The following is a 10,559-nucleotide window of genomic DNA, read 5'->3' on the forward strand; positions in this document are numbered from 1 at the left end:
TTATTAATGTTTGCATTATTTTCCATGGGAAGAACTGTTAACCTACTTTTGCCCCAGTTTGCATTAGTTTCCATGGGAAGAACTGTTAACCTACTTTTGCCCCACCCTGTATGTTATTTTTAATTCAGTGAAGTGCATAGTCACTAGAAGAAAAGCTCCATCGGGGGAGACTCAGCCTGTTTTGTTCACCCGTCTGTCCCTCGTGCCTGCAAGGCCTGGTGCTGAGAAGGTGCCCAAAAGTAATAGGATGAAAGAATGCCACAGAGACAGACAGTCGGTTAAATGTGAGTGACTGCTAATGAGCACAGGGTTTCTTTTGGGGACAGTTAGATAGTGGTGATAGTTGTACAACTTTGTGAACATAAAAACCACCGAATTATTCATTAAAAAAAGATTAATTTTATGGAACATTAACCATATCTCAATTTTTATTAAAAAATAAAAATGAATAAATTATGTGTCTTATGAATAGTCATAGTTGGTGCTTAATCAATATAACTCTTGGATGAATGAATGATTGTTTTCAATACCAAAATAGTCTAAGTATTTCACTTCAAGTGTGGTGTGGGTGTAGTCTTATGGCCTGGTAGTTACCAGCTAAAATCATCTGCGTTTTAGGAAGTTTGCAGCTGACTGTGGCACCTGGGAATTGGGGGGAAATGGAACAAAGTTTGGAAAATGTAGTCGAGTCTCTCTGAAATGTAGTTTGGTTTGTGAGTCAGAGATCAGAGTAATTGCCTGTCTGTTGGCGGTGTTTTCATTCGAGCACTGCCAAGGAAGACTGCCGGGTGATGGTTTTTTAATATTGTTTAATATTGGAGGAGAAAGACCTCTGTCAGAGGCACTTTCAGTTCAAATATTTCCAACTCTTTCATTCTTTGTTCTTGTTAAGTCCGTTTAAGGTTCCTATGAATCTGCGACTCTTCAGAGAGGGAAATCGGTCAAAACAGATTAATGCCATCACCCCCAAACATTTGGCTCTACGGTGACCACTAATCTGGAAGGACTGATCAGCATTGGTGTAATTCAGCCCCTTACTAGTTCCAGCAGGTGGGTATTGGGTCATTCAAGCCAGCAAATGCAGGTATGGAGGTGGGATGGTTGCAGATCCCCCTTAGCACAAGGTCATGGAGAAGTCTAAAAATCACACTGGCCCATGTTTCAGGAGATGTCCTTGTGTTATCTTTTCTCTGAGGTAATAGATATGAAATTAGTTAAAAGAGTGTTTACTGTTATATGCATGTTAAATAGTATCCTTTATTCCATCTGAAGAGCTATGTTCAGAGACTCTGACCTCCTTACCAAAAAAGGAGTCTGAGACGCCTTGGGTTTGGAATATGTGAATGTTTTGCATTTGAAACTTTTTCTGAAAGTGAATATTCTCTCTTGTTCACATGAATGAGCTCAGTAGCTCGCATCTCTTTTGTTGTTAGAATATGTGACTCTGCTGCACATAGTTATCAATTTTCCTTTCCTTCGAGCTCTAAAATTATACCAAGGAGACCTGATGAGCTATAAGCTTTCCTGTTATTACTCATATTCAACATTTTATGATTTTTTAAATGGTTTTTAGGAAATGTGCTATGTCCTTCATTTATATTACCTCATTTAATCCTCCCAACCGCCCTCTGAGATGGGAGATGGGTTGACACCCCTATTTTAAAGTCGCACGGAGCTGATAGGTGGTAGAGCTGGATTCTGACTGTTTTCTCAGTACGGCTTTCACTCACCTCTCTTTGGACCCCAACAAGAACCCTGCTGCCCCCGTGTTACAGGTGGGGGACCTAAGGCACACAGCTAGGAAGAGAACCCCCAAACCGGGGTCTCCCACCCCCAGAACCTGGTGCTGTCTCTACAGAGTCACTTTAACCACAGTCAGTGGCAATCATAGGCAGCCACGGCTGCATCCTCCGGCCCTCCTCTGAGTTTCCATGAAGATGGCAGTGGTGAAATATTCCCTTCCTTTGGTCCTGACCAGGAGTCAGCTCTCCTGAGGCAAACCAGCGGGTCAGTGGGGGAGCTTTGGGCTTGTTTCCTGGGGGACACGAAGGCTGTCAGCAGATGAGAGGTTGGCAGGAATGCCACAGGCAGAGCAAACCTTTAACTAGGAAGCCCTGGTGAAGAAGTTCGCACTGGCACTCCGACTGCGCTCATCTTCCTGTGAACGCACTGGTTCTCAATGTTTGGGAGGTCACAGACCCCTAAGAGCAGCGGTTCTCAAACACCAAGATCCCCTAAAGGACTTGAGATCATACAGGCCAGGGGCCAGGCCCCCAGTGTCTGGTTCAGGAGGTCTGGGTGGGGCCTGAGAATTTGCATTGACAGCAGAGTCCCAGGCGATGCTCCTGCCGCTGCCCGCTGCCCGGGGACCTCACTCAGAGAACCCGTGAAAGCGCTGTACCTGCCCCTGGGGGGCGGGGGGCCGGTGTCTCAGGTTGACAGTGGGAGTTTACAAATGATCAGACTCCCATGAGCTGGTTTGAGAGCACCGATGAGCGGTTTGGTATTGGAGTATTGGAGGGAATATGTGAGGACGTAGGTTACTAAATGGTTTGCAGTTGGTTTGGTGAATCATTTAGAAACTGCACTGAGGACACTGTGGGAGGCGCCTGTGGAGGACCGGGAAGGGACCCTGCCTGTTGTGGGCGAACTGTAAGAAATGCTGAAAAACCATTTATGGTTTTTGCCAAGTTGCTTTAGGCTATAGTTAAAGCACTTTTTAAAATATTGACCTTAGGAATGAAGTGCAGCTCTCTAATATATGAGATTAATATTTAGGTGAATTTTTTTATTGTAAAATAAATATGACATAAAATTTACCACTTTAATCATTTTTTAAATATGTTTTTATTGCTTTCAGAGAGAGGAAGGGAGAGGGAGAGAGGGATAGAAAAATCAGTAATGAGAGAGAATCATTCATTAACTGTCTCCTACATGTCCCCTACTGGGGATTGAACCCACAACCCGGGCCTGTGCCCTGACCAGGAATCGAATCATGACCTCCTGGTTCCTAGGTCGATGCTCAACCACTGAGCCATGCCAGTTGGGTCCATATTAATCATTTTCAAGTGTACAGTTCAGTGGCATTAAGTTCATTCGCACTGTTGTGCTCCCATCACCAGCACCCATCTCCAGGACCTTTCCATCTTCCGCAACTGAGACTCTGTGCCCTTGAAGCAGCGCCCCCTCCTCTCCCACCCCAGCCCTTGGCAGCCACCTTCTACTTTCTGTCTCTATGGATGTGACTATTCTAGGGCCCTCATGTAAGTGGAATCATGTAACATGTGTCCTTTTGTGCCTGGTTTAGGCTACTTTTTGAAAAAAATTTTGAAACAGTTAAAAAATTCAGTAACAATAATCCTAATGGTGAGAGGAATATAAGCTAAAACAAAGCTTGGGGGGAGGAATCATGGTAGAAAGCTTGAGGTTTGCACTTTTAAGAATCCTACTTCACTGTCCACTACGACTGGAAACCTATTCCTCAGTGCACGATAGGCCCAATGCGATTCCGCCCCCCACCTCCTGCCAGGTGAATCTTGCTCTTTGCTCTTACAAGAATCCTGTCAAAGCCCCCCTGGCAGAGCTGAGTGTCGGGCCCCCAAGCTGGGCCATTCATGCATTCAGCACACATGACATGCCAGGCCCTATTCAAGGTGCAGGGACCTAGAGGGGAGCCAGATGCTCTCTGATTCCCTCCATCCCTCAGAGGCCTGTAATACTCAGAGAGTGAGATATGCTGCACCAGGCAGATTTCCCAGGTGGCCAAGCTCATGACTTTAAATATCTTTCAAGACTTTTAACCATGTTGATGGGACTCTTTCCATAGTGTATCAGTCCTTCCCTGCCTTAAGTAGAATATGCCAAACATAATTTCACCTTCCCCCCATAACCCAGGTCCTTGTTGGCCTGTAAATATTGATTCGCTCCCCCGGTAAATGGCTCTGAGCTGCTGCATGTACTTCAGCAGCCACTGCTGTTTCAGCTGCCATTTTTCAAGCTGCCTTTATAGCCCTTTCTAATCCACTAGCTCTGGGGAGATCTAAGGAGAAAATCAGATATTCTAAGCTTTGAGCCCAGGCTAACTGGGCTGAAGATGGAGTGTAACAGAAGAGAAACTTTTGCCCTCCAATCTCTCTCTACTTCTAGATGTTTTGAAGTCCCCATATTTAGCTGGGCGCACGGCCACCAGAAAGGGGGGGCCCACATTGCACAGCCTCCCTTGCAGATCTGAGTAGCCGCCATGACTGAGTGTTAGCCAATGAGATGTAAACAGAACACAGCTTCTGGGGAGGGGATGTTCTTAAAGGGTGGTGTGTGCCCTTCCTTGTAACACGCTTGAGCACGGATGTGATAGCCATAGCTCCAGCTTGAACCATGAGGCAAAGGAAAACACATTTGGGAAGGTGGAGCGGGAAACTTGATGCTGTCCAGTCTCGAGTAACAGGTACAGTCATGCTAGCCACAATCTGGATTTTACGTGAAAGAGAAATAAACTTCTATCTTGTTCATTCGCTCTTAGTTGGTGAGTCTGTTACGGGTAGCTAAACCCCATTGTAACGAATACACAGACACATTTAATGAAAGGATTTAGACGCCTGGGAAATAAAAAAGTTTCACGTTAGTGGTTAAAACATTCCTGGCAGAACCCCAACATATAAATAGATAAGAAGGAAGTGGTTCTGCCCGGGTGGAGGTATCCACAGTCCCACTGGCTTGGTTTTCCTTCCTCTCTACTGGGGCTCTGAGGCAATTCCGATCATGAGTGGCTGCAGAACACGGTTTGGAAACTGGTGTGCATGACATGAAGGTCTCTTCTCAAACTCAGATCCTGGGAGGGAAATAGAGCCATCCCCCAGACCACTCTGATTGTTGAACTCGACTTGAGATATCTCCTGAAGTGTCCTGGTATCATTAGTTACCACCAGCCTGCGGATCAGGAGGGTCTCAACTCATGCGGATCGGGCTAGATTTAGCCACAGGCTGGTGAACTTTCAGCAACTTCAACCATCTGGAAATAACGTGGGAACCTACGAATAAACCAAACGTACCCTTGAATATGAAGGGAAACAGTCACCATCCAGCCATACCCTTTATTGCATAAGAGTCAGGTAGCTACCCTCCTACTCCTGGCCATGGACATAGAGTGGCGTTTGAATTTGAGAGCCACTGAAATATTTATTGAAAGAGTGACATAGCCCCAAGCCCTGGGGAACAGGTTGGACTAAACCAGTGGTCGGCAAACTCATTAGTCAACAGAGCCAAATATCAACAGTACAACGATGGAAATTTCTTTTGAGAGCCAAATTTTTTAAATTTAAACTATGTAGGTGGGTATATTTTTATTAACTTAATTAGGGTACTCCTAAGGCTTAGGAAGAGCCACACTCAAGGGGCCAAAGAGCCACATGTGGCTCATGAGCCGCAGTTTGCCGACCACAGGACTAGATGGTCTCAGAGGTCTTTGCACGTTAATAAAACGTGATGCTATTAACCAGCAGGAAGGCAGAAGTCGGGACGAGGTGGACGTCCTTTGCATGCTTCGAAGCTCCCCCCGGTACAGATTCCCATGGAAACCAAACCAGAGGGAAGAGAAAGGAGAATTCAAATATTAAATATTTAACTATGAAAACATTTATGGAGGATATTTATTTAAATACGTCTTTAAACATATTAAATATTAGATAAGTGTTCCTTAGACTTACTGCCTGCTTGGTGTGTGTTAGAGCTCAGGCCAAAGGCAACATTACAGACCTTTCCTGGGCGCTCAGCGGCAGCTTTTGCACACAGGGTATGTGAGCCTTCGTTTTCCGTCTCCTCGCCCAGATCATCACCTCAAGAGTGAACTGTAACAACATATGTACGTAGAACCCATATTTTATTATTAATGGTGTTTATAATAGTTGTCGTGAATCGTGTTTGTGTTATGCCTGCTTTTGTATTCAGTACTTCATACCGTATTTCTCATTTAATTCTTACAATGAAACTGTAGGTGTTAATAGCCTATCTGACAGGTGAGGACATTTATGTGAAGAGAGGTTAGGTCACTTGCCTGGCGAGTAACAGCAAAACATGATTCTGGCTTGTGAGACTCCAAGGCCGTGCTCTGAACCCCTGTGTCCCCGCCAGAAAGTATTACATGGTTGGTTTGGGTCCCACCTGGTCATCAGAAAAGAGCCAAAATGTCAGGTGGGAGGCATCTCAGAACTCCTTGGGCTGTCAGTTCGACGAGCCTGTCCTATTGGTGTTTTGCTCAGCAACAATCCCCAATCATGTTATTTTTAAAAAAAATTATTGATTGATTTGAGAAAGAGACAGAAACATTGATTTGTTGTTCCACTTATTTATGTATTCTTTGGTTGATTTTTGTATGTGCCCTGATATAACCTTGGGGTATCGGGGACGGTGCTATAACCAACTGAGCTACCCGACCAGGGCCTATTTTTATATGTTATTATAAGCCCCAGTCATATCATAATCATCTATTATTATCCCAATCATATTGTATTCACCACAACCACCCTCCCTTCGTAATCTCATCCAGGTAACTTTGTCATTCTTCTTCCCTCCTCTCCCTCCTTAATTCCTCTGACAGTCCTTGGTGTGTCTTCCTCTGATTACCTCTTTCATGGGAAATAATAATCCGGGGACATCAGGACTGTTCATTCAAGGGCTGGCTTGACATTGGCTCCCCAGGGGAGTTGGGGACTGGAGACCTTGGCTGTGCCCAGGTTCCTGTGACTCAGTGTGGTTTGTGGATCAGCAGCAGCAACAGCAGCACCTGGGCGCTTACTAGAAATGCAGATTCTTGGGCCCCACCCAAACCTACTGCGTAAGAATGGGCATTTTATTTTTTAATATGTTTTTATTGACTTGAGAGAGAGAGGAAGGAAGAGGGATAGCGAGATAGAAACATCAATCAACTCCTGCACATCCCCTACTGGGGATTGAGTCAGCAACCTGGGCATGTGCCCTGATGGGGAATCGAACTGGTGATCTCTGGGTTTATGGGTTGATGCTCAACCACAGAGCCACACCAACCAGGCAGAATGGACATTTTTATGACTACCCCCCACCCAGATAGTTTTAGGCACGTTAAAGTGTGAGAAGTACTACCCTTACCCATTGCTGCAGCCATGGTAGGACATAGATAATCCCAGAAACTGTTTACAAGGACAAAGAATAGGAAGAACCAATAGGAAAAAGACCCAAAGCCTGTGCCCCCGCACAGGGAAGGAGAGAGCCGAGGCCTCCTCAGCATAAAGAAGGAACATCAATGGATTTAATACGAGAAGACCCAACACCTATATTTCACACAAATGCACTAAAAACATTCAGCCCAACTCGGAACTACTGCGAGTTATGTAAGAGTTGAATGTTCAAGGTCATGGAAGTTATTCAGGAGAGCTTCACTGAACAAAATTTCTTTTGCTAAGTAATGAGTCCTTCAGGGATAAAAAGAGCTGATGAAACAAAGTATTTCCATTTTGAAAAGTAAGTGTATACTTTGTTTATTTGCTTAATATGTTTTACTTTAATCCTTGCCCTCTTATCTACTTTGGCTTTTGTTGGAGCCAATAGGAGTGTGAAAGAATTGACCTCATTTGAAATTTCCTTTCAGCAAATGGCCAAAGCTTTGTTTTCTATGCCATTGTTTTCTAAACTGGCGCATAAAAATAATGCTTGTGCTTCAGGCATGTGCTTGCAAGGTTAACTCCCTGTAATTTCCCAAAACACATATTCCATCTATTCTCCGCTCACACATGAAGAACCTCGGCTCATCACTACTTCGGGGTCTCTTTAATGTTTTTTTCTTTCACCCCCTTGTTGACGATTGTTGGACAGCTCTTATGTTTATAATTCTTTAAATGTTTTTTGGTGATAATTGGATGAGATCTAAGCAAGTTACTTATCACACACGCCATTTTTTCCTATCCAAGCAACTGCATATCATATATGCATGATAGTGTGGTTGCTGATTTAAAAACCAGTTCTAGAAGGAAAGAAGAAACGCTTCCCACAGATTAAAAATGACGAAACAAAGATAAGCACAGGTCTATTTACATCAACTTCCGAATGTTGTGGTAAGGACTTTCAGTGGGTAAATTTTAAACATGTAATAGAAATGCAGACTCTTGGCGTTGTATTTTAAATACTTTATTTTCAGAAAATACTGTGCTACTATGAGGGGGTAGACATTGCAGTGCCAAAGGTTAAGGTCTTCTGACAGTGATAATTACTCTGCAGTATTTGAATGACTAGTAAGCTTCATATATGGCATTTTGTAACACTTCTGGGTTGCAGGTAAAATGATATAACATTCCCATGTACGGGTATATAGAAACCTTCAGGCCCTACTCAGGACTACAGTCATATTTATAGTTTGGTTTTTGGGTTCAAGACAACTTTAGTCTTAACAGTAAAAAGAAAATCTTCTTTAACAGACCACTTTCTTTGCCACAGAAATAGTGAGCTTTGTGGATTCCTATGAATGAAGCTATCATAAAACACTGTGACTGTAGGATATGGAGGGACTTTCGTTTCCTGTTCAGCATTCTAAAAGGGGTAATTTAGGTAAATGGCTTTCTAATTATTGAAAATGACGAATGTACAAAAAAAATCACTCTTTTTTTTTCCCCTCCACTTTTGCCTTTATTTTTGTAACTGATGCCCAGTATAACAGTATTCGCACAAACCATCTAAAAAAAATCACTCTTACAAGCAAGAAAATGTAAGCCAGTTAGAATTAATTCTGAAAACTTAATTTCAGCATTGATTCTGTAAGGTGAGGACTGGTCACTAGCACTAAACACCCCCATCCCATCAAAGTCGGTTAGGAGACATGAGCGCACATTACAGACCGGGCTTATTGGCACTGGGCACGTAGTGTCGGTGGCAAGCATGGCCCTCAGCTTTGAGGAGGGCACTTAGTTAAAGAGACTGGGCGTCTTATACATGAAGACCTTCAAGAATGTTCGTGAGTCACCTACATTTGAAAGTATAAAATGCTATTTCTCTGGAATATCTTTGTAGTAACTGTGGATTCAGGAGTCCACAGGAGAAGCCCGGAAGCAGAAAGACAATAATAAAGAAAAGGAAGGAAGACCCGCACATGGAGGGAGGGGAAAGGTAGTCAACCAGGAGGCATCAGCACTTCAAACAGGACGCATTCTCTCCTCGCCCAGGCCTGGCTTGTCCACAGGAGGGAAGCATCACATGAAAGTTGTCACCTCCTCTCAGTTTGGGACAGAGGTACAGGGACCCTCCTGGAGTCCTGGTAATGAGGGGAACGCGTTTTCTTCAAGGGTGTGTTCAGATTTGCTTTGGCTAAACACTTTCTGCTGAAACCCCTGGCGTTCTTTAGGACGTTGGTCTTAATGCGGAGTTTAGAACCAGATTTGGAGATTAAAACGTGCAGAATACTCTCTGTGCTGTTTAGCTGTCTGCAGTGCATGCCAGGGAGCCAGACCCCACTTCCCCCTGGTACCCAGGCATGTCCCCTGCCCACTGCACCTTGGAAAAGCGAGGGTGGGTGGGTGGAGCCAGGGGAAGCCTGTGTATGCTCTTGGCTGCAAAGGGACGGGCACAATTAGTAGACATGAGAACACGGTTCTCTGTCTGGAAATTGAGGGTGATTATTTCTCCTTCATTGTGTGCAGCATCCTTTTGAGATCGTTTGGGGAGGGATTTTGTCAAACTGGAGAATTGTGATTAATGGTGAAGGCCTTGCAGAGCCAGCTGTGTGAATGCATTATCCTCACTTGCTTTCCCATCTGTGCACAAAACACCGCTCAGTTCCAGGGCTGCAAGGCCTTCAGAGCTGAGCCGGTTCAGCCCCATTGTTTTAGCTGATGAACAAAGACCCAGAGAGGGTACAGAGCTTACTCAGCAGCACACAGGGAGTCAGGCCAAAGCCAGGACTAGCACCAAGTTTCCTGTGTCCACGGATTCCTATTCTCCTGGCAACACAATGCCAGTCTGTCCACCATTCAGAGCAACAGCTATCTCTGGCACCTCCCTGTATCTCACCGAACTGGGCTAACTCCTGGGGTTTCTAAGGTGGGTGAGAAGTGTGCCTCTCCATGAGGAGCTCATAGTCTGTGAGGGAGAGAAAAAGATTAATGGCATATCTCATCATTAAAAAAAAACCAAGACAGGGATGAGCACAAGCACAAAAGCACAGTAGAGGAGCCCTTGAGCCAACCATTTGAGCTGAGGCTTAAGGGATTGGCAAGACTGAGTCCATGGAAGGAAGGAGAGAGGCCCATCCAAGAAGAGAGCAGCATGAGCCTATCTGGGCTTTCCCACCAAACCACCTTTATTGAGAAGCAGTATGAACTTCATTTTGGATTCTGGAACCTCATTTCTCTTAAAATTGAAGGGGGAGCCTACGGTGAGTGTGTTTGAATTACACTTTTCCTATTTCATCAAGTGGAAGATTGGCCTAAAGCGTTTGGCAGGAGAGAAATAGAAAAGCCAATCCCAGTTTGAATTGTTTGAGTCTGATCCAGTTAGGATCTCAGATTTTCTTGCTTATTTTTTTTAGCTCTTTTTGGAAACGA

This window comes from Myotis brandtii, unplaced genomic scaffold (assembly GCF_000412655.1).
Source record: "Myotis brandtii unplaced genomic scaffold, ASM41265v1 scaffold266, whole genome shotgun sequence".
Classification (NCBI taxonomy): Eukaryota; Metazoa; Chordata; class Mammalia; order Chiroptera; family Vespertilionidae; genus Myotis; species Myotis brandtii.